A 24,578-nucleotide genomic window follows, 5' to 3' on the forward strand; every position below is an offset into this window, starting at 1 on the left:
CCCACCTGAGGATGCTCTAGAGAATGACACTTGTCTGCACAGTTTTCTCTGGGATCTCGTTCTAGCCCAAAGGAAATGCGGGGTTGGGATTTTTTTTGTTTGTTTGTTTGTTTGGGGGGGGGTTTGGGGTTTTTTTTTGCGCATGTTTTGTTCACATGTTTTGTTTGGAGCTCAGGAGATTTCACCCCAAAATATGACTCCTTGATATAAACAGTACTTTGAATTAAAGGCCCAGGAGGTCGACAGCCAGGCCAATTGTGTCACTCTTGAGCCCAGAGAACCTTGCCAAGTCTGCGAGCCCCAAGGCCTGGGGTCCAGTCTTCCCGAGAGCATTGTGAGGAATTAAAGATTCTTTTATACTCCCCCAGGTTGGGAAGCGGGCGGACTGTCCCCTGCCCTTGAGTCTGGGTAGCCCCCGTCTGCTGGGATGCACAGGGTGCAGCAGAAGTGATGCCACGTCAGTTCTGGTCCCACCTTTAGGGGACTGTCGGCTTCCACCTTGGGCTCTGGGGACCCCAAGTTACCAGCGAAGTCCACCACCTGCTGGAGAGCCCTGGGGACCATGTGGAGAAGGAGCCCAGCCCCCTTAGGTAATTTATAACAAAAGCCTTTCTGACTCTCCCTGGGGAAAACGGAAGCCCTTGATTTCCCGGACTCAAAGCCCTGCTTGTTACTACTTCAGGGCTTGCTCCTCACTCTTCCTGGTTATTCTGTAGCACCAAAAACAAGACAAATGTGTATCCCCATAAAGCATCATGCCACATTCGATTAACCACTCCTGACATTCAGGCTCTTAAAGCACTCACCTGTCTCTGAAGAAACAGAGTAGAGCTCTCCTACTTCCTGCCTCCACCTCCACCCTGTGGTCCCCAGGGAAGTAGCAGGACCTCGAGTTCACTGCTCAGGGACTGCAGGATGTAGGGTTCGTCTGCCTTCCCACCACCCTGACTGCTGCTGGCCCGGGAGGCTGCACGTCCGTAACCCCTGTAGGCAAACCAGGGCCCTCACCTCGAGTGCTGCACCGTGGCAGTTGTCACATTCTGTAGGTGTTGGCTTCCTTGGTGATGTCCCGTGAACCCTACCTGTATAACACAGGAGCAGGGACTGTGCCTCTCGTTGCTCTATTGCATTCCTATTAATAGACCCTTGCGTAGTACCCGACACAGAGCAGGTGTTTAAAATGTTAGTTGACTCATGAATTAGGCTGCCCTATTGACATCAGCTTTTTTTTTTTTAATTTACAAAATTCTCATGGTGTATATTTTCAAAACCTTTGTTGGTCAAAAATAATTGTCCTTATATCAAGTCTCCATTTATTCTCTTGCCCTCTGGGCGTCTGACTTCCCCATGGTCAGCTCTTGTTCATGTCTCTGTTGCTGTTCTAAGGAACCAGTAGATACTTCCTTTTTCTTTTTTTTTCCACTTTGAATCATCCTAAACAATTTCCTCTTTCTCAGCGAAGGCTTGTCACTCATACTGGATAAAAATTAGTTTTAGGAGATTCATCTTCAGAGGTGAGGAAGACTTACACCCACACAGATAAAGCACATAGCTTCAGATTTATAGTCATCTTTTTGACAAATGTGGCAATTATCAAAGACATGACTCCTAGTTTCCTGATCATATTACTCTGATTAACAGCTGTGTATTTCTCAGAGAAACCCGACTCATCGTGGAAAGGGTCCTAACAAAGCCTATTGGTGCAGATCATTCTGTGCCTACATCTGAGTCATTGTGAACCAGACGCCTCCTGACCAGGTAAACCTGTGACATTGAATCCACTGCTCTGAATTGTAAGGGGTTCTGGGTGCCACAGACAATTTAACTTAAATTAAGTTCAACAGACATTTATAGAACATTTTAAAGTTGACAAGTCACCCCTAAAAATATATCTCAATCAGTAAAAGCATGTTCTCTAGAATCTAAATCTTAATTCTTTTTCTTTAAAATCCCTGGGGCCTTCTTAATCACTGACTTGCCTCTACAGGAGATTTTTTGTGGAAAATTTTAGAGCAACACAGCTGGTCAGCACTTAGCCTTGCAGGAATCAATATTATTTTTATGATATTGTTGCAATCATGGCCATAAATTCAGTTCTATATGGAAAAACAATGCTGTCTCTGTCATGAGCATGTCACATATTAACCAAGAGGCTTCCCTATTTTTAAGGTGGGTTTCACAGACCTCGTAAACTGTTCTTCCTCATCTGGCCATAAATGGGCTCCATGTCACTCAGTGCTTCCTGTGTCCTGGATTATATAATAGCCCAATCTGTTTGCTATGATTGGTTTAACTGCTTAAATTTATATTCCCAAGGGACAGTATCCTCAAGTGACCTACCCCAATAACACAGTAAAATTCACACCCACCAGTGCTATGACAGTTCACAAATACCATGGCAACCCCTGGAAGTCGCCTTACAAGGTTAAAAATGGGGAGGATTTGCCCCCGTTCCAGGAATTCTCCACCTTTTTCCAAGAAAAACTATGAATATTCCGCCCCCCACTCAACATAAAATTAGGGAATCAGCATAAAAGGGAAAATCTTGTTAAACTCAGGGTCTGCTCCACTCGCGGGGGTTGACCCGTCCTTCTCTGGGCTGTTGTGAGCTTTTGTAAACTTTGGCACTTTGCTCAGTTGCATCACAATTTATTGAATCACAATTTCAATAAAGATCCCCAAGGAAGTGTTCCTGCGGAAACCGTTCATTTCACCTTGCTCCATCTTCCACTCAATGTCTGTTAGCAAATTCCAGTTCCACAGTCACAAGGGCACGGGGCAGAACTCACAGGATAATTTTGTGAAAAGAGGCCGGGCGCGGTGGCTCACGCCTGTAATCCTAGCACTCTGGGAGGCCGAGGTGGGCGGATCGTTTGAGCTCAGGAGTTCGAGACCAGCCTGAGCAAGAGCGAGACCCCATCTCTACTAAAAAAATAGAAAGAAATTATATGGACAGCTAAAAATATATATAGAAAAAATTAGCTGGGCATGGTGGTGCATGCCTGTAATCCCAACTACTCGGGAGGCTGAGACAGGAGGATCCCTTGAGCCCAGGAGTTTGAGGTTGCTGTGAGCTAGGCTGACGCCACGGCACTCACTCTAGCCTGGGCAACAAAGTGAGACTCTGTCTCAAAAAAAAAAAAAAAAAAAAATTTTGTGAAAAGAGAAAAGTTTTTGAATGAACTGAACATTTTCAGTCTAACGTAAACAAAGATGAAATGTGGACAATAACTTCAAATGTTTAAGGTTTTCTTACATAGTCCCCCAATCTGTTCTTCATTTGCACTTAAGACAGGATAAGAAGCACTTATGGCCGGGCGCGGTGGCTCACGCCTGTAATCCTAGCACTCTGGGAGGCCGAGGCGGGTGGATCGCTCGAGGTCAGGAGTTCGAGACCAGCCTGAGCAAGAGCGAGACCCCGTCTCTACCAAAAATAGAAAGAAATTATATGGACAACTAAAATATATATATACAAAAAATTAGCCGGGCATGGTGGCGCATGCCTGTAGTCCCAGCTACTCAGGAGGCTGAGGCAGGAGGATCGCTTGAGCCCAGGAGTTTGAGGTTGCTGTGAGCTAGGCTGACGCCACGGCACTCACTCTAGCCCGGGCAACAAAGTGACACTCTGTCTCAAAAAAAAAAAAAAAAAAAAAAAAAAAAGAAGCACTTATTTGAGCCAGAAGGATTTCAGCTGTTCCTGGCCAAGGACTGGGAGGGACCTCCCCATAGGATGGACAGGTGAGTGGACTCCTAGCCGCTCGCACCTGGCTGTGAAATGCTGAGGGAACATCAGACCTCGGGGCGTAAACAGTAAATGACTCTAAAGCTCAGGGAAAATAGTTCATTGGATAGACCAGCTGCACTCACTCTGCCTGAATCTCCATCACCAACATTGGCTGGAACAAAGCAAGGTCAAGTTACAAGCTGGGGCCCAGCACACCTGGGCATCTCAGCAAATTGCAGTCTTTGCTGCCATCTCGTGTCTGGATTCGGTATTACATCAGCCCGGGGTCTTGCCCAGAAACAGACCCAAGGGAGTTTGGGGAGGGCCCTGGGAGAGACAATTTGCATATTAAATCAGAAAACCTGAGAGGTAGCAGAGACCGAGCTGTGTGCAGTTGTGTGGGCAGATCTCAGGGTTTCTAACTTAATCCTGACAAGAATGGCTGGCCGCTAAAGACCCCTAAGCAAAGTTCGGAAGGCCACTTTAGCTAAAGTGTGGAGGGCTGGCCTGGAGACAAAAGCACCTGCGAGGCTTCATTTTGGTGACGCAGGGCAGCAGTGACCAGGACTTAAAGACAGCTGAGTTTCTAGCTTAAAGAACTAAGGGGAAGACAGTATCATCAAGCTATCTAGAGGACACAGGAGAAGAAAGAGTCGCGAGGCCGGAGGAACAATCACTGCAGTTGTGGGTGAACCCAGTTTGAAGACCCTAAAGGACGCCCAGCTGGGGAGACCCCGGTGGGCAGCGGGATGGGCAGAGCTCAGGGGCAAAGGGCAGATTTCACTTGCAGATCGTGCACCCAGGGAATAGATTTTGCACCAGGATACGTTTGATGTCATTTTTTAATTCATGAATATTCCGCCCCCCACTCAACATAAAATTAGGGAATCAGCATTAAAGGGAAAATCTTGTTAAACTCAGGGTCTGCTCCACTCGCGGGGGTTGACCCGTCCTTCTCTGGGCTGTTGTGAGCTTTCGTAAACTTTGGCACTTTGCTCAGTTGCATCTGCTTGGTCTGCTCACTTCCTCCATCGACTCCGTGCCAGTGACCATTGTCCGGTACTGGGAACCAAGAACCAGGAACACAGGGACCTGACATCCGGTCCCTACACCTGACAACACCTGTGCAAGTATTTGGACACAGGGGCTGGACTGTGTCCTTTCAAAGGCCAGAGCCCACCTCCCCTACCGCAGGGACCAAGAGGAAAGGCGGGTGTGGGAAGATCTTGCAGGTCTCCTTTGTCCTCTGCTCCTGCAGGCCCTGCAGCTCAGGCTCAGAGAAATCCATAACAACAGGTTTTTACAACCTGCTGCCTCCAGGAAAAGAGACCCTCCTCTTACACAAAACAAACTTTTCACATAAGGGAGTGAAACTGCAGCCCTTGAGGAGATAGTGATTACTGCTTCCCTGCTCCAAGTTCAGGTCTAAATAAATGTCCTAAGGTGGCCAAGGGACTTTGCTGTGTCCCCTTTGCTCCTCTGGACTGTCCTAGCATTTGAAAGTTGCTCTCTTCCCTGCTATGAAAATATACTTACTAATAATCAAATACAGATAAAATTAAAATAATGTCAACATATCCTTTTATAACAAATATCCTGAGAAAACAATTCTTATTGATTCATTCATTCGAAAAACATTTATGAAGCACCTGTAAGGTTTTGATCATCAGTTAATCATCAGTGATCAAAACAGAGAGAAAGGCCAACCCTCACGGGCTTATTTTCTAAGGAGGAAAGACAGACCCCACACAAAAGAAGTGAATTCTGTGACAGGCTAGAAACTGATAGGTACTGGGGAAACCTATAACTGAAGGAAGGGGTAGAGGAATTTCAGAGAAGGAGGAATCACAATTTCAATAAAGATCTCCAAGGAAGTGTTCCTGGGGAAGCCGTTCATTTCACCTTGCTCCATCTTCCACTCAATGTCTGTTAGCAAATTCCAGTTCCACAGTCACAAGGGCACGGGGCAGAACTCACAGGATAATTTTGTGAAAAGAGAAAAGTTTTTGAATGAACTGAACATTTTCAGTCTAACGTAAACAAAGATGAAATGTGGACAATAACTTCAAATATTTAAGGTTTTCTTACATAGTCCCCCAATCTGTTCTTCATTTGCACTTAAGACAGGATAAGAAGCACTTATTTGAGCCAGAAGGATTTCAGCTGTTCCTGGCCAAGGACTGGGAGGGACCTCCACGTAGGATGGACAGGTGAGTGGACTCCTAGCCGCTCGCACCTGGCTGTGAAATGCTGAGGGAACATCAGACCTCGGGGCGTAAACAGTAAATGACTCTAAAGCTCAGGGAAAATAGTTCATTGGATAGACCAGCTGCACTCACTCTGCCCGAATCTCCATCACCAACATTGGCTGGAACAAAGCAAGGTCAAGTTACAAGCTGGGGCCCAGCACACCTGGGCATCTCAGCAAATTGCAGTCTTTGCTGCCATCTCGTGTCTGGATTCGGTATTACATCAGCCCGGGGTCTTGCCCAGAAACAGACCCAAGGGAGTTTGGGGAGGGCCCTGGGAGAGACAATTTGCATATTAAATCAGAAAACCTGAGAGGTAGCAGAGACCAAGCTGTGTGCAGTTGTGTGGGCGGATCTCAGGGTTTCTAACTTAATCCTGACAAGAATGGCTGGCCGCTGAAGACCCCTAAGCAAAGTTCGGAAGGCCACTTTAGCTAAAGTGTGGAGGGCTGGCCTGGAGACAAAAGCACCAGCGAGGCTTCATTTTGGTGACGCAGGGCAGCAGTGACCAGGACTTAAAGACAGCTGAGTTTCTAGCTTAAAGAACTAAGGGGAAGACAGTATCATCAAGCTATCTAGAGGACACAGGAGAAGAAAGAGTTGCGAGGCCGGAGGAACAATCACTGCAGTTGTGGGTGAACCCAGTTTGAAGACCCTAAAGGACGCCCAGCTGGGGAGACCCCGGTGGGCAGCGGGATGGGCAGAGCTCAGGGGCAAAGGGCAGATTTCACTTGCAGATCGTGCACCCAGGGAATAGATTTTGCACCAGGATACGTTTGATGTCATTTTTTAATTCTTGTATTCATTATGTAATAAATTATGAAACACAATTAAGCACATTATCAAATAAATAAAAATAACGTAATAGGAAAATTCTGTAATGTACTATGAAAATGTAATTTTAAAAAAATTACAGATTTTTGCCCAAGATACATCTGCTTTAGGGGCAGGTGGAGTTGCGCGGGGAGATTGTGCAGGATGGGACGGGAGGGTGACAGGAGAACCCACGGGACGGGGCAGGCAGAGCCCGCACGGGGCCAAGGGGGGAAGGTCAGAGCCGTGGGAAGGGGAGTAGTGTGTTCTCACTTCACAGCAGACGGGAGCGGTAGTGAGAAAAGTGTGCTGGGCACTGTCAACGCTGGGGGGAAGGTGTGACTCCAAACTGCCAACCGAGGGTCCACCAGGTGACTATGGGAGAAAGACACCAAGGGTCTTGTTAGGTAGGTAGTTAGGATCTCCGGCTGTTCCCAGGGCAACGGTGCCCTGCTTTGGTCTGTCTCGAGCAGTTGCCCCACCTGGGAAGGATAAGGGCGGGTGCTCCACTGTGGAGCTGCCCCGCCCTTAATCCTACCCCAGCAGCCGCTACACCTGGGGAATGAGGGGACTCTTCATCTCTCCGGGAATTCCCCGCCCAGGCAGGATGGGATTTAGAAAGTGACCTAGAGTAATCTAAGGGCAACTAATATGCCATCAGCTTGAATCTGCATTTTGGTTCACAGACCCCGGTTGGGCTTCCTTAGAGCAAGCTCCTATATGCAGCTGGAACTTTGAGGACACCTGTTGATCATTTGGTAACATCCCACACACTTCACGAGAGCCCCTCGCCCCCAACTGGAGCAATAAAAGGAAACAATCCAAGAAGTCAGGGCGTGAGTGAATTGTTCTGTCTCTCTCCACTCTCAGAGACCAGACCGGTTTCATTCTACGATAAAGAGCTGCTCGTGTGAAACTGCTCCCTGCCTGGGGTTACTGTGTCGCATTGGCTCTGCTGGTGACTTTCCCAAGGAAGGACTCAGAGGTCCAGGATAATAGCCTGGATTTGATGCTTGGGTGCGTCTGGTCGTTCTTCGGCCCCCCAGGGACCAAGGGCAGACTGACACCCTGACGGTCTTGGGACAGGGCAAGCCGCTCAGGGAAGAGGGAGGCCAACACGTGAGGAGGTAGAGGAGCAGCGGGAGGCTGGAGGCTACGTCCCAGTAGACGAGGGTCACTCCAGGGGAGAAGGGTCCGTCAGTCTGATTGTCACTAGAGTGTACTTTGTAGAGGGGACAGAACCTTAACATACGAGGTGGGAGGTTCGAGAGCTCTACGTGCAGATTCGCGTCAACAGTGCGGTATCAGCTACAGCCTGGCGCTCGGATTGGGGTGAGATCGTTGCTGCACGTGGCAAATGACAAACAGGTGACACAAATAGCAAGGTTTTTGGTTTGGCCCTTTTAAAGTGTACTTAGTGCTGATGAGGATATGGCAAAATAACTGCTGTAAGAATGTAAATCAATATTAACCATTTGTACAACCGTGTTGCAATATATCAGATGTTTACATCATTCAATATAGTATCATAATTCGAATTCTGAGATTTTTAAAGAAATCCATAACATGGAAAACGCTGCACGTTTATCTCAGCTATTTATGATAGGAAAAAAATCAACCAAACTAGACTTCATGATAGAGGAACCGTGAGGGGGTTGGGGGGAGGGGAGGGAGAGCGGGTGAAGCGGGGGAGGGGAAAGGGGGAGGGGAGGGGAGAGAGGGAGGGGAGGGAAGGCAGGGGAAGGGAGGGGAGAGGGGGAGGGGAAAGGGGGGGAGAGGGGGAGGGGAAAGGGGGAGGGGAGAGGGAGGGGAAAGGGGGGGAGAGGGGGAGGGGGAGGGGAGAGGGGGAAGGGGGAGGGGGAGGGGAGGGGGAGAGGAGGGAGAGGGGGAGGAGAGGAGGGAGAGGGGGAGGAGAGGAGGGAGAGGGGGAGGAGAGGAGGGAGAGGGGGAGGAGAGGAGGGAGAGGGGGAGGGGAGGGGGGAGGGGGGGGAAGGGGGAAGGGGGAGGGAGGAGAGGAGGGAGAGGGGGAGGAGAGGAGGGAGAGGGGGAGGGCGGGGCTGTGCGGAGTGCCCGGGAGAGCCTCAGCCGGGTCTAATCTCCGGCGCCGGCCGGGGTGGAGCAGCTTGGTGACGGTGTGTCTGGCTGTCCCTTCTTGTCCCCGTCACTCCTGACCTTTCAACGCAATGAGAATACAACCAGGTGCAATTAATGGAAAGCTCGCCGTGTGCCGGCAAAACGGGACATGTTGCCGGGAGCTCGCGGCGGCCGCCAGGTCGACCTGTGATCCGCAGACACGTGGCTCCGTCTGTCGCGGCGCCTGGCGGCCACCACCACCCGCCCTGTCCCTCCTGCCCCCTCTGCGCGGCGCGGCCGGAGCGGAGTTTGCTAATCCGGCTCCCTGACCGCGCGTGGGGAGGACGCAGGGTCCGCAAGGACCTCCTCACTCGGCGGTAACTGAAAACCGCGTTCCCCTCCGCGTGACCGTAGAAACCGGGGCAGGGCGACTCTAACGTGCCCGCGGCCGACCGGCAGGGGGAGCAGGTGCTTCCTCCCCGCGGTTGTCGCGCGTCCTGGCGTCCTGGGCGTCGCTTACGCTCCTCGCGCTTCTCAGCTCGTCTTTGTGGGGCCGCCCGAGAGCCTGCTGCTCGGCACGTTAACAGGGAAGCTCGTGTGTCCCCAACAGCAAACGTGCTTTGTCCGCTGTTGTGGGCGGCAGGATGGTGGCCTCCCAGAGATGTCCCTGTCCCAATCCCAGGAGCCCGTCGGCGAGTTTCCTGCGGATCTTGAGACGGAGAGACGGGCCTGGGTCGTCCCCATGGGTCCCCCCGGGGGGGAGGCAGGAGATCGGGGTCAGAGGGGGGAGGGGACGATGCGAGCAGAGGTTGGAGCCACCTGATTCCAGGCTTTGAAGATGGAGGGAGGTGCCCTGAGCCAGGAACGCAGGAAGCTTCTAGAAGCTCAAAAAGCTTTCTCCCCTGGAAGCTCCAGAAAGAACGCAGCCCTGCCCACCCATCTGGGACTTCTGATCTCCAGAACTGCAAGACGATAAATTCGTGTTACTTTAAGCCACCAAATTGGTGGTGGTGTGTTAACGATGCCGGGCGCACAGCCTCTCCCACGGGCCAACCTTTCCGCCGCCCTCAGAGCGCTCAGGTGAGCAGGGGAGGGGCTGTGCGGTTGGCAGGTCCTGGGGAGGAGAGGACTCGGATCATCTGATCTGACGCTTCGCCCTTGCTGGGAGCTTAATTATCCAGAAAAGCACCCGTTGCCTCATTAGCCCTGGAACCGGGACCATCAGCAGTCAGCAAAGCAAACACAGCCTCCGGGCCAGGCAAATACAGCTCAGCCGTGTGCTGAGGTTCAGGGTGGAGGCTCATGCCCAGGTGGGACGCAGGGACCACAGACTCAAAGCATCCCTCACAGGCAGTTTATTGCAGAAAAGGAAGAAACTGTACAAAGTGAAAGTAAAGAAGGAAGCCACGCAAAGTGCAAATACGTTCCGGACCGAGGAACGGGCCGGTCTCCACGAGTGAGGACTCCCCGGTGGTTTCCTTGTGTTGTCCTGGTCCCCGGGAAGTGTGGGATGTCACCGGGTGACTGTCAGGTGTTCTGCGGTTTCCTGCAGTCCCTGCCCCTGACTGGTCCCGGCTTCTCCACCCCTAGGAACCGCCCTCCTGTATCTGCCACCTGCCTAACACTCAGGGAGGTGCCCGTTAGAGCAAAATGGGCTACTCACCCCCCAGCCCGGCAAGGGTGCTGTCTGAGGACGTGGTGTGTGTGGAACTTGCACATTCACACCCAGCAGGCGAATGTGCAACGGCTACAACCACATGGAAAGGCAAATTAGTAAAATCCACGGAAGCGAAATTTCTGAATGTCACTTTCCTGCTTAGGCTGATCAATGAATGACTTGTCACTCCGGTAGGAAAGAGAATCCCTTTGCATGTCAGCCTGGGGGGCTGGGCAGGAGAGGATGCTGGGGGGGGCGGGGTCTCGGCCACAGTGGGGACCAGAGAGGAAGGCACCGGCAGGGCCAGCGCAGGAGCTGGGGTCGGGGGAGAAGCCACCGCCCGCCCACACTGCCTCCCTCCCTGCGGAGTTTGGTGCCAGGCTCCCCCGGCTCCCAGACGACGGGGAAGGCAGCTCCGCTGTCGGGGCAGCTCGGTTTCCAAGCCTCAGGGGTGACTCTAGTCCAGGTTGGTGAGTGAGGCAGCTAAATTGGCAGTGGGGTCACTCTGTGCTAAATGAAAAATTTGACTCAGCCGGGCAAGAGCAACACATGTCACTCATCACAGCAGGGTCCCCACACGCTCTCCTCGCTGACCTCCCTTCCTTGAGCTGATTCATTCTTCGTCGCATTTCTCTGGGCAGAGTTGCCAGGAAGGGCACACGGGGGGCACACGGGGGGCCCAGGGGGGGAGCAACGTCCCTTAGGTGTCGGCTACCCAGGATGTGGGAAGGTTGCCGTGGTCTGGGGCACAAAGCGGACTGACTCCCTGTGCTGTCTGGATCCTGACGGAACTGGTGAGACAACGCCAGGCCAGGCAGGGCGGTGGTGAGGCTGAACACGCAGAAGCTGCCCAGCAAAGCGTAGAGTCAGGGGTTCGAGGCCCTTCTTCACTGGCCTCCCAGGAGGACCTGTCTCTGCCTTTCTGTTTGGCCCCAGCCTTACAGCCTGCACCCCGGGGTTTTCCTGTCATGCCTGACTCCGACTCTCTGTGCTCTTGTTTGTGTTCCAGGGTCACCCCCGGCTCATGGTGGAGTAGCCGTGACGACTGGCGTCCACTGAGTACCAGCTAGCACCCTCCACGAATGGAGTAAGCTCCGGGTCTCTGGCCTCAGGGTAAATGACGGTAAATCCCAAGCCCTGTCCCCTCTGCACAGCTGTGGCTGGTGCCACCCTACCCACGGGTGTGCCTCAGACTCCCCAGGGCCCTTTGTCAAATACAAGTGCCAGCACCCATCAAAACCCTCTGGGATTCAACCTTCAGGGGTGAAGGGAAGGGGCTCCCCAGATGGTGTGAACTAAAATAAAGCCTTAAATCCCCAGAATGACTGAACGGATCCCCTCTGGGCCAAGGGGACCCCAGAAATACCCTAAAGCTGAGTTGCTGGCCATGAGAAGGGAGGTGAGACAGGCCTCGTCATGCCCCGTCTCTTCTTGGAGACGTCCCTTGTACTCGTTACCAGGCCAACGGTTGCACAAGGCAAAGCTTAAACCACACCTGCAGGTCCTCAGTTTACTCGATAGATCTCGTGAGTCTCAGCCTATGTCGGTCACTTGTCTCTGATTAACAGACTTCCTCATCTTAACTTAAACCACTCCAAGCCTTTAGACAAAGCTTCATTTCTTTAACCAATGGCAAATCAAAGAATCTTTAAACACACCTGTCACCTGTAACTCCCTGCTTAGAGATGTCTTGCTTTTGGGGGCCAAACCCATGTACACCTTCCATAAAGTACTGATTTATGACTTTACGAGTAACTCCTGTCTTCCAGAAATGTATAAAACCGAACTGTAACCCGGCCACGGCAAGACCCCTTGCTCAAGGCTTCCTGGGTGTGGCTCTCCGAGCCATGGCCACACATATTCAGCTCAGAATAAACCTCTTTAACTTATTTTACGGAGTTTGGGATCTTTTCCGTTGACAGAGGTTGGGAGGATGACTTGCTGCAGAGCCACCAGTCTGGACTAGGGGCCACCCTGGCTCTGGCCAGTCCCACCGCACTGGAGGACCCCGACTCCTCCCCCACCTCGCCTCTGCAGCGGCCCCCATCTGGGCACCCGACGTGTTGGGCTTGTCCCTCCATGTAGTCACACGAGAGAGACGGTGACTCGGGCTGCATCCCAAAGCCGAAACACAGAGTGTCTGCGGTGAAGCCACGCCCAGCACTCGGAAGGCCCTCAAAGCGAAAATGCTCCTGGCAACCAAAATAGGATCCTTCTGTGCCCGGTTTCATGGTAATGAGGAAGCGACCCATGAATCAGCGAACAGAGGGGCGGGAGAGGTCGCAGCAAAAGGGCGCAGGGTCCTTTACCTGGCAGCGGCACCCCGCCCACGGGTGTCTTTAATGAAGCGTTAAATATGAGAGCAATTAACAGAACAATGGTAGCTGAGCTATTGTGCGGGGGAGGAAGTATAGGAGATGAGGAGGTTCACTCTACACTAAGCGAACACAAAGGATTTTTCTGAACCTGGAGGCCGCCCACGGGGCAGAGTGTTACGGGGCAGCGGAGAGGGCGGCAGGTGCGGGACTGCAGGTGGGATCCACCAAGGGCTTCAAGGACAGGCGGGTCTGAACGAAACCCCCAGGTCCTGCCCTCGCTGCCCCTGTGATCTCAGGTAGGGACACGGCTTCTTTATCTGTAACTGCGTCCGCGCCACAGGGCAAATGCCACGTGTGAGTAACCTGACAACTCGGTTTCAACAGGATCTGTAATTAAAGTCATGTGAGTAAGCCCGTGTCTCGGCGCCCAGCTCTGGGACAGAGCACAGCAGATGTCTGATGCCCGCTGCTGTGACATCAGCGTCCTCTCTGTGCTTCCACTTCCGGCTCCTTGACGGATGCCAGGCACGGGCTTCCTCATCCGGAGTCTCATTTGCTGCACAAACACAAAGGCAGTAATTGCCTCCGACCCCAATCCTACTTAAGTCTCTAGTCTCCCAAAGGGTTAAGACGTGGATCCCACATCCAAGAAGAACGATACCGTCAATCTAGTGTGAAGATTGCGTTTTCAGGACGCCATAGGTATCACTGTGCCCACCTTTATGTATTTTCTAGCAACAAGACATGAGCCCTGCTAAGGGAACTATAAAAAGTCACAGCCCCTCTAAAAGGGCCCAGCAGCCAGAGACAGGAAGGACTGGGAGGACATTTGGAACACGTGCCCAATATAATACAGTCATATGCCGCTTACCGGCAGGGACACGTTCTGAGAGACGCATCGTTAGGCACGCTGGTCGTTGTGCAAACAGCAGGGAGTGCAGGTGCACGGACCTAGACAGGAAAGCCTGCTACACACCTGGCTCTATGGCACCGCCTGCCGTGCCCGGTGACCTCCCTGCACAGCCTGACCCTGCACGGAACACCGCGGACGGCCGTGACACAATGGTACTTGTGTATCTAACATAGAAAAGGTACCGTAAACACAGGGTGTCTTATGGGACCACTGTCATCCATGTGGTCTGTCCTTAGGTGGCAGGTGACTCCATCACTCCTGGGGAAGAAAGGTGAGCACCTGGAAGAGAGGACACTAAGAACACTGAAGGAGACCGAAGAAAAGCACCCAAAGAACCTCAAGGCGCTTACCAAAAAACGTGTGTCGAATTTCAAAATAGAGCCCATATACGAATTAAAGAAGAGGATGGTCATTCGCTACCGAGACCTGATTTATGAGCCCAGTGGACCAAGTGCAAGAAAGAGAGAGAAATTTAGGAAATGAAAACCAGAAGGAAAAGAGAAGGCGCTTACAGGGCGGCTCCAAGAGACCTAATAGTCGCAGAATAGAATTTCCAGAAGAAGGAAGAGAAACAGATTGGGATAGAATAACAGGGACCACATCTGGCCTCCTGCCTTAAGCAACTAGGACACCAGAAAAATACTGTGAAATGTATTTTGGACATTGGAGAACAGACAGCAGGATTGCCAGGTGCGTGTGAGAACGCCCCGCTGAGATTCTAGACTGTTCTCAGACCTGAGTCCACCTCGTTTCCATATTCTGGGGGGCCACATGGGAAGTGCACTGTGCTGCACAGTCGTGTCACGGGAAGGCACGAGGACCCGAAAGCTAAACAAGTCACTTTTCCAAGGGAGCATTGTTTATCCTGGAGAGAACAGCTGATGGGCACATCGTGGTTGGTTACTCAAAGCTGGGTGAGTAGCAGACATTTGCTCATTTCAAGGGGAACAGCTGACACTGTTTGTTGCCAATGATAAAATCTGAGCTTTCAAGAGAAAATTGTAGTTTTGGAAAACTCATCTCAGCCAGCATGGCCTCACTCAAGAAGAAACAGACAACATGAGTAACCCTGTATGTATGGGTGAAATTGAATCCGCAGTGGAAAATCTTCCCATGAAGAAAACTTCAGGCTCAGATGTCTTCCCTAGTAAAGTCCACCAAATATTTTGCTTTTAAAAATCATCCCCGTTTTAAAGAAATAATGACATTTACACACAAACTCTTCCAGAAAATAGAAGGGGAGAGAACACGTCCCTACTCATTTTCTGAGACCGTTATTGCTCTGATACCAAAGCCAGACAATAATATCACAAGAGGAAAAGGAAAGTACAAAACCGTACCCCTCACAAACATGGATACAAAAATCCTTCCACTGATTTTATTCTTTCTCCAACACCACACCGTCTCCACCCGTGAAAGAAACAATCGACAAGTTGGATTTCATTAAAATCAAAAACTTCTACTTGCAAAAGCCACTGCCAAGAGACTGGAAAGACCAGCCACAGACTGGAAGCAAATATTCACAAAAGACATAGCTGAGAAAGAACCGTGGCCCCAAAATATACACAGAACTCTTAAAACGCAATGATAAGAAAATGAACAGCCCAATTAAAAAGTGGGCAAAAGATCTGGACAGATGTCTCACCAATGAAAATACACAGGTGACAATCATATAAAAAGATGCTCAACATCGTATGTTATTAGGAAACTGGAAATTAAAATAACCATAAGACACCACTACACACCTGGTAGAATGATGCAAATTCTAAACGCTGAAAACTCCACCTGCTGGGGAGGATGTGGAGCGACAGGAATCCTCGTTCTCTGCTGGTGGGAATGCAAAATGGTGCAGCCACTTGGGGAAGGCAGTTTGGCAGCTTCTTTTTTTTTTTTTTTTTTTTTTTTTTGAGACAGAGTCTCGCTCTGTTGCCCAGGCTAGAGTGAGTGCCGTGGCGTCAGCCTAGCTCACAGCAACCTCAAACTCCTGGGCTTAAGGGATCCTCCTGTCTCAGCCTCCCGAGTAGCTGGGACTACAGGCATGCACCACCATGCCCGGCTAATTTTTTCTATATATATTTTTAGCTGTCCATATAATTTCTTTCTATTTTTAGTAGAGACGGGGTCTCGCTCTTGCTCAGGCTGGTCTCGAACTCCTGAGCTCAAACGATCCGCCCACCTCGGCCTCCCAGAGTGCTAGGATTACAGGCGTGAGCCACTGCGCCCGGCCTGGCAGCTTCTTAAAAAACGAAACCTGCTCCTACAATTCATCAATCATGCTTCTTGGTATATGACCAAATGGATTGAAAACTTCTGTCCACACAGAAACCTGCATGTGGATGTTTATAGCAGCTATATTCACAATTGTCAAATCATGGAAGCGACCAAGACGTCCTTCTGCAGGTGAGTGGATGAACTGGGGCACATCCAGGCAGTGGAATGTTATCCGGCACTCAAAGATCTTAGCTTGATAGAAAAGACATGGAGGAACCTTAAATGCATGTTACTCAGTGAAAGAAGCTAATCTGAAAAGGCTACGTACTGTACGATGCCAACTAGTTGACGTTCTGGAAACGGCACAGTCAAGACGGTAGAAAGATCCGCGGCCGCCCGAGGTCGAGGGGAGGGAGAGATGGAAGGTGCAGCACAGAGGATTTTGGGGGCAGTGGAACAACTGCGTGATACCGCGGTGGTGGCCACGTGTCAGCAGACATTTGTCCCAACCCATGGAATGCACAACACCAAACTGACCCCGAATGTGAGCCATGGTCTCTGAGTGACGATGACGTGTCCCTGTAGGTTCACTGATTATAACAAATGCACCCTCTGGTCTGGGGCAGGTGCATACGGAACTCTCTGTACCTTTCTCTCCATTTTGCTGTGAACCTAAAACTGCTCTAAGAAACAAAGTCTATTCTTTAAAGAAAGTATCAGGAGGGGGAACATTGGGATTTTTTTTTATTTCAATTTCCTACCCAATTCCAGAAATCTAGCCATGTCAAATGAAACAAAAGATCAGATAAAATGACTATGAGCCTGACATCTCTTCAGTGACTTTGATTTGCAGTTTGACTCTAAACAAATAAGACCGTGGTCATACTTTAAAAAGAGGTAACAGACTTTCAAATCACTTTTGAAGTCACATAACTTTTCTAAACAGCGACGAAGCGTTTAAAAAAATGGGGGTTAGATAAGAAGCCGCATTTCCTACCAGGGATGAGAGTAAAACTCTCAAATGAATAAAAGGAGGGCGTGAGCTCAGCATCTCCGGACACCCACGGCTGCCGTGCGGTGGGATTCACAGCGGAGAGCCGGAGTTGGAAGCCCCGGGTTTCCCATTCCCAGGGGAGCCGGGAATCCGACACCCTCTGAGCCGCCGTGTGGGAGAAATGAAGGGGAGGCTCTGAAGGAAGGCCTGGCTTGTGTACCGCCATATACTAAAGCTCTGAGTAAAATTTTATTTGGTAAAATAGTTTCACTGTTTTAAAAATAAAAATGAGGAAGGGAGATATTGGAAACCACATACCAATTCCATCACCTCTTCCCTTGAACTTGCAATACTGATTTCTTTCTTAAGCAAAGGAAGTGCAGCTTCACACAGGGGGTTGTCAGTCTTGGGAATTGTTTTCCGCAGAGGTGTCAAATTTAATAGATTGGAAAACACAACGGTTCACACGTATTGCTTACGTGTTTACAGTGTCTACGCCATGTCCGGGATCCAGTGGTGAGAAATGCACGATTCCCTACTGCGTGGAGCTTATGTTTTTAAATAGAGTTGAAAGGAAACAATGAACATGTGTCCACAGTGAGCAAAGAAAGGATGGAACGTCATTCCCACAAAACTTCCAAGTCTTAGAGTGAGGCCCTCCGTGGACTAGAGGCTCTAACAGACGAGCTTACTTTTCTCATGGCCCGAAACACCGACTTTGGAAAATCCTAATTCCAGCAGTGTTTGGCATTGGAGCCAGGGTTGGGCAAGACAGTGGACTGACCTGGTTGGTCTTGGGCGACCCTCAGCCCCTCCTCCCCTCCTCCCTCCCTTCCCAGATGTGCAGTGCGGCGTCACCTCGTGGCATGACTGTCAAAGGCCCTGCCTGCGATGGTTCGTGGGACTCCTTTTGCCCTGGCGTTTGGATCTACGTCTGGTTCCCTGAAGACCGAGAGCCTCTAGCCTCAAAACAGAAAGCCCCGAATGTTGCAACCGCAGCCCCCAGGACAGCCCGGCGGGAGGGATGGTTCTGAGGGCGTCCCTAGCTGAGGAGAGGGTGCCGTCTCTGCAGGCCTCCTCTGCTGGGCACACAGACCCAGGTACGAGCACTCCCGAGGCCGAGCCCGCGTGCGGGCTGGGGAGGAACAGCTGTCCCAGCGCCGTCCCCGACCCTCCCCGCAGGGCCAGGCTGGCCGACCCCGTCCCGTCCCCTGCCTCCCCCCAACAGAAAGTGATGGGCGCTGTCTGCAGAGCCCAGGACGTGATGAGTCTGCTCCTCGGTGATCAGATTTGACTCTGATTTGATTTCAGACGCAGAGAACACCGATGAATCACAGTGCTGGGCCTAATAGAATTGACGTCCCTGTCTCCTGGCCACGTTCTGACAGCAGAGGGGGCGGGCAGAGAAACCAGGGAGGCGGCCCCCCAGGATGGAGAGCAAGACGGACGTCAGGAGCTGCCGTCCTGCCCATGGGTGGGGGTGGGGGGGGCTCGGTCCTGGCGCCACCAGAGACACCCAAGGCTGAGGCCTGTTGTGGTGACCAGGCTGCCCCGCCCTCGCCGCCTCCACTCCAGCGTAGCCCGTTCCTGCGGCCTCGGGTTCTGGCCACCTGTCCCCCTCCTCCTCCTGTCCAGTTTGACTGTCGAACCTCAGTTTCTCTGCCTCCTGGTTTCTTCTGCTCCAACTGGGGGTGGCCCATGCCACTCTGGACAAGTGTCCCCCCTGCTGGCCGTGGGGCCCTCGGCAGGCCTTCCTGAACTCTCAGGCACTGTCCCCTCCTCCTCCTGCTGGCTTCTGTCTGTGTTTCGGCCAAACAGCCCAGCTGGGATCCCTCACAAGCTCAGAGACCTGCTCGGGCCGCAGAGCTGCCCGAACTGACCCAGGAGGTGGCGGGAGACGCAGGACACTGTGCGGTTTGCCTGTTTTCGTTTGCTTTGTCTTTTGCCAGGGGATTGGTCGGCGTTCTCAGCTGCAAACAACTCTTAACATAGTTTAAGCAGAAAAGGAACTTATTTAGGGATGTTGTGTAGTAGGAGTGCGGTGGGCCAGAAAGCTGGGCTCTGCCCTGCGCCCCGGGGACGACGCCCGTCACGCTGCGGGTCTGCCCCGGGGAAGCAGGACTCCTCTCGGGGAAGGACCAAATGGCCCATAATATGGGAAATGACCACAAGGTAGGGAGGATAGAAAAAGCCGGTGGCTACCAACGAGTGCCCACCCCGCCATAAAACCCAGCAGCAGACTGTGTCCCTCCGAGAGAGACGGGGACTCTCCAGGCCTCCTGCCCTGGCTCCTGTGCTGGGCCAACTCTCGGGAGCCCTCAGCAACGCCAGGGGACATTCACCCGCTCACTGGTGTTCCCGTGTGGACGTCTCAGCAGTCTCAGAGATCTCTCCGAGAGACGTCTCCACGCTCATCACATCCATAGTCACTTCTGCAGAGAAGGTCTCTGCTCCTGTCCTCCCATGTTCCAGTCCTCGTCTGGGTCTGGTTCCGACAGGGCTGGGCACCCCCAGCCCCTGTGCCCGTCCCCACCGCGGCAATTGTCTGCCTGTGCCCGGCACAACCGCCGCGCCATGAGCTTCCTCCCGTCTCTGTAACCCTAGAACCCCCCGCAGTCCCCGGGGCAGAGCATTCCCTTAGGAATCGTTCCTGGGGGGCTCAGTCCTGCTCACGATCACTTGGAAAACAAGAAGTTCCTACAGGGCTGCTCCCCACGGAATGCCACGGAGTTTACGCCGGGACACCGCGCTGCCGGAACACAGGAGGGGATCCTGGGCCTTCGCTGCCGTTCTTCGGGGCAAGAGAAGAAATGTGTGTCTAATCCCTGCAGGAGTCAGGCGAGGTGCAGCTTCCGTGGCGAGAGGGCCCAGGAGAGGGGTGAGGCGCAGTCCCCCATCGCCCCTGCCATGAATGGGGACCTGCGTCTGGTCTGGCCCAACACGGAGTGGCCCTGCGACCACCGAGCAGGGGTGAAGAGGGCGCCTGGCCTTCCTCTGTCTGGCAGGCTGAGGATAAAGGGCCCCCCGCTCCTGCTTAGCACCTGCTCCTCTCCTCCTGCCTCGGTCGCTGAAACACCCCTGAATCCCAGCCTCCCCAGAGGCCATCCCGGGACCATTAGATGGTCTCAGTCACCATTTCTTCACATTCCTTTATGGTAGTTCGACCGCAGTGCCGGCCCCAGTTCTTCTCTTACCCAGCGGTGGCTGGGTCACACTCGGCTCAGCCGTGGGACTTGCCTTGGCTCTAACGGGACGGGACGTGAGCAGAGGCTGGGGGCGCTGGTGCCCTGGGCGGCTTCCTGCTGCTCCTGCGTCTTCCGTACCCGGGATGCACGGGGAGGTGAGCCGCCCCCCCAGCACTCACCCGACACCCAGACCTGTGCCCGAGCCCAGCTGGGCCCAGAAGAACCTCCCACCCTCAATTGCTGCTCCAAAGAATTGTGAGTTAAATACGTGGGTATGATTCTAAGCCAACTGAGTTTTGGGTTGTATCACTATTTGTAAAAATGGGTAATTGTTCATATGCATCAACATTTTATTTAATGTTTGAATTAAATTTTCTTCTGATTATATGTTCCTCGGCATTTTTCTGGTTTTATTTTCATCTGCAGGGGGAGGAAGCTGCACCTCAAAGTGTCGCTCCCTTCCCGCCACCTGCTGGAACCAAAAGAGGCCTTGATACAAGGTTTCGAGAGAAGAGCTCACGGGATTATGGGAAGAAATGACTTGTGAGTTACGACTACTGACTGATGATCAACAAGTGAGCCCTGTAGACCTCACTGGCTTACCCATCGATACCTCACGGAATCACTTAGAAAATCAACTAGGAGAGACAGTGGTTAAGGGAAAAATTAGAGCTTTACAAATGGGCAGTGCTGTTTCTCATACCTGTGAATCCAAACTTACCAATCATTCCTGTTGCAAAAAGTAAGAAACCCAAGGTCATAAAAGGTATCGGGAACTAAAGTTCTTCTTGAACATTCAGCAGGATTCCTCGACACCCAGTCCTGTTTTCCACATCCCTTTGTTTCCTTTCCCCAAATCCAGCAAAATTTATTAGATTCCTGGTGAGATAATCCTCCCTCTGCTCATCCACCCCTGACTAACGTGTGACCTTTTTTGACGGAATTATTGAAAGCCATTAGCGGTTTTATTGCCTCTGATTGCCAACATTTGCCAGTTGTGCTGTGGCATTTATCAAGCTCCTGTTTGGCTGGGCGCGGAGCACTTCCGGCGTCGGTTTAAACTCCGCAAACTAATTTTCCTTAATTAGAATCAGCTCAGCTCCAACAGTCCAGGCTAATGAGCTACTAATGGGTTTGCCACGGAGTCTGCAGCAAAAAGAAACACAGAACTAGTCAGTATTTAGCAAAGGTAAAAGGTATTGAACTTTCAGAAAAGGAAGTCATTTCTCTGACAAGATTTGGGGGGATTAAACCCCACTGGGCGTCCGGGGTGCTGGCCCAGGCAGTGGCTTCCTGAGGAGGGGGTGGGTCGTGGGACGTTGCTTTAACCCTGAGGATCCCGCCTGCCCCACCCCCCAGCTCCCCGCTCCCTTCACCATCACCTTCATCACCTGCTACGTCCATGTCTAAGATGACGTTTGACCAATCCACAGCCTGCAAGAAGAAAGGCGTCTCGGTCCCTGTGGAATCGTGGGGAAGCTGACTCGCTCCTTGGAGAAACCTCAACCAATCGCGTCATTTTAACACTCAAGTAGCTTCCGGAAAGCGGCTTGCCTTGGGAGGAGGTCTGTATGAACTTGGGCAAACCACTCCATCCTCAACCTTGGGCTCCAATCACATCTTCAGCAAAATAGGGATCGTAAAACCTCACCTGCTTTCAAGAACGAAGTTTAGTGCAGATGAATCTCCCAAGATCTCCCCCAGGACCGAAAGGTGTGAGCCCCATAGATTTTACCTGGTGGCTGTCCCAACTCCTTCCTTCCTTCCTTCCTTCCTTCCGCCCACTTCTGGGCCAAGCATCCCACCAGCCAGGCACATTCTCCTGGCCACCTCTCTCCACCTCCCGCCGTAGGTATAACAGTTTACCTCTGACTCTCCACACCTGTATCGAGCCCCTTGGAATCTGTGGCACTGTGCTATGCACCAGGAGATCCTTAGTCGTAGCATCTTACCCTATTCCTGCCACCTCCTCTTCACCACCCCTTCTTTCTCCCACTGATAACTCCCAAGTACTCTCTAGAAAGTCTCTCATCAGCAGTGGCCAGCCCATGTGTATAACTCATGCTTCTTTCCCTGGTAGACATCTGCTCCCAGGCAGTTTCCTGTCCACACCTCCACAGACAGCTGCCCCGTGCCACCCCCCACCTCCGGGCGTGTGCCCCAGCAGCCTGGCTCATCCTCAAAGGACAGACCAGAGGTCACATGACCCAGAGGAAGGGGCGTGGAGCCAACTGGCAGCAATTCCAAGGTCTAGAAGTGCGGGGTGTGGACGTGGGCCCTTGTAACCGCAGATTTGGTAACGAATTCTTAACTATGACACCAAAAGCATAAGAAATAAAAGAAAAATAAATTCCATTTCATTAAAGCTTAGAACTTTTGTATTTTAATGAACACTATAAAGAAAGTGAAAAGACAGCCTACAGGGCGGGAGGAAGTATTTGCAAATCAGATGTCTGATAACAGGCTTGTGTCTAGAACACAAGAACTCCAGCAGTCAGGGCTGCCCGTCACACCCATAGGCACTAAATAAATATTTAAGAGAATAAATGGCCTTTGCAAAAATTCAAATTTCCTTTGAAAAATGAAATGCATTTTTAAAAAAAGACCATCATGTTCCTCTTCCAAATGGGAAAATACTCCAGCCCTATAATTTTGAAATAGCAAATGGCAACTCTGAGCCTCCCTGAACCACTTCCTTTGTTGAAAACTGCAACGTATTTATCGCTGACATTTAAGTTTTTCTCCCACATACTCCCCTCTTGCAAATATCTCTGAAGAAACTCCATTTCAGAGACTGATTTATCCTCGCTGACGTGGGGTTCTCCCCCGGCTGCGCCCCGCGGAGGAGAGCCAGAAAGGTCAGGGCAGCGGAGAGATGCGGCTGACGACCAAGGAGCCCGGTGGACACAGAGCTTTCATCCGAGTTCGTCAGCATGAAGAGAGAGATGAGGGACCCAGACGCCTTCTGTAACGCGCAGCAAAGAACCAGCCCCTGTGGCTGGTGCCTGCAAAGAACACGGAGAAGAAAGGGCTTTCATCTGGGACTCCAGTACACGGACACAGAACAAGCCAGAGACGGTCATAAGTGGCACCTGAACAGGTGAGCACAGCAAGGTGACGCTCATCAAATGTCCCGAAACCAGAGCACCCGGGCATTCCTGACTCTTGCAGGAAGGTCCATCTTCCTCTCCCCGAGCACTGCGCTGGGATAAAAGCGTTGCCGGGATGAGAGGCCATGTCTGAGTCTAATAAATAACCACACGCTGTAGCGAGAACTTGTCGTTAGGGTCCATCTGAGAGCCTGACCCAACCCAAGTATTTAATGAAAACCAAACTGACCTTAAAACAGCCTTTCCTTAATTTGCACAAGGATCTTTCCCCACAGAGCACTTGGCTGATATGAAAACAGAAAATGCTGTTGCTCATCTTCCGTAATATCTACTGTTGACAACAGCAGTTCTCAAACTCTTGGTCCCAGGATCCCTTTATGCTCTTAGGACGACCCCCAAGAGCTTTTGTTACTGTGGGTTATATTTATCAATAGTTACTGTAATCAACGTTAATACTGGGAAATTTAAAAGTATATATTATTTTTATGATTATTCATAAAAGTATTGATAATTTTATATCATTAATTAATATGTATCATTGATATGATGATTAATACATGAATGAGTTTGTGTACCAATACATTGTACAATAACAATTCATTACCTAATAACATCAATAACATTTTTTTTTGTTTTGGAAGCAGAGTCCTGCTCTGTCTCCCAGGCTAGAGTGCTGTGGCGTCAGCCTAGCTCACAGCAACCTCAAACTCCTGGGCTCAAGCAATCCTCCTGCCTCAGCCTCCCGAGTAGCTGGGACTACAGGTATGCGCCACCATGCCCAGCTAATTTTTTCTATATATTTTTAGTTGTCCAGCTAATTTCTTTCTATTTTTTTAGTGGAGACGGGGTCTCACTCTTGCTCAGGCTGGTCTCGAACTCCTGAGCTCAACCGATCCACCCTCCTCGGCCTCCCAGAGTGCTAGGATTACAGGCGTGAGCCACCGCGCCCGGCCCACATCAATAACATTTTTATGAAAAATAATTATAGTCTCAAAAACCAAATTTGGTGAGAAGAGTAGCATTTTCTTGTGGTGTTGCAAATCTTTTTAAGGTTTAAAAGGGATCTTTTTATAAATATTGGGATCAGTTCCTTTATTATGTGATTTTTAAGTCCTTTATCCTGGTCTGTCTTGTCTTTCTATTTTTTTATTGGTGAACTTCGAAAAGCAGAAGATTTCAATGTTAGTAAAGTCCAATTTATCAATTTTTTTAAACAGATCATGCTTTTGGTGGTGTCTTGTAGAAATTTTTGCGTAACCTGAAGTCACAAAGAATTTTTTCTTGTGTTTTCTTCTAGAAGTTTTATACTTTCAGGTTTTACATTTAGTTCT

At 51.1% G+C, this 24,578-nt stretch overlaps 2 long non-coding RNA genes across 3 annotated transcripts; both read left to right on the forward strand.

The window, feature by feature from the left end:
• Window positions 1-343: 343 nt before the first annotated feature.
• Window positions 344-20,549, forward strand: LOC138375419 (uncharacterized). 2 transcript variants are annotated; one of them, XR_011231497.1, is made up of 5 exons: window positions 344-590; window positions 1,642-1,758; window positions 5,848-5,934; window positions 11,526-11,639; window positions 18,264-20,549. It is a non-coding gene; the product is annotated as an uncharacterized lncRNA (long non-coding RNA). The 2 variants fall into 2 exon arrangements; XR_011231496.1 differs by lacking the exon at window positions 18,264-20,549 and having other exon boundaries at window positions 11,526-12,086.
• An 18-nt stretch (window positions 20,550-20,567) lies between these two features.
• Window positions 20,568-22,605, forward strand: LOC138375420 (uncharacterized). The gene is made up of 3 exons (XR_011231498.1): window positions 20,568-20,680; window positions 21,571-21,702; window positions 22,218-22,605. It is a non-coding gene; the product is annotated as an uncharacterized lncRNA (long non-coding RNA).
• Window positions 22,606-24,578: the final 1,973 nt, after the last annotated feature.

Source organism: Eulemur rufifrons, chromosome 25 (assembly GCF_041146395.1).
Source record: "Eulemur rufifrons isolate Redbay chromosome 25, OSU_ERuf_1, whole genome shotgun sequence".
Taxonomy (NCBI): Eukaryota; Metazoa; Chordata; class Mammalia; order Primates; family Lemuridae; genus Eulemur; species Eulemur rufifrons.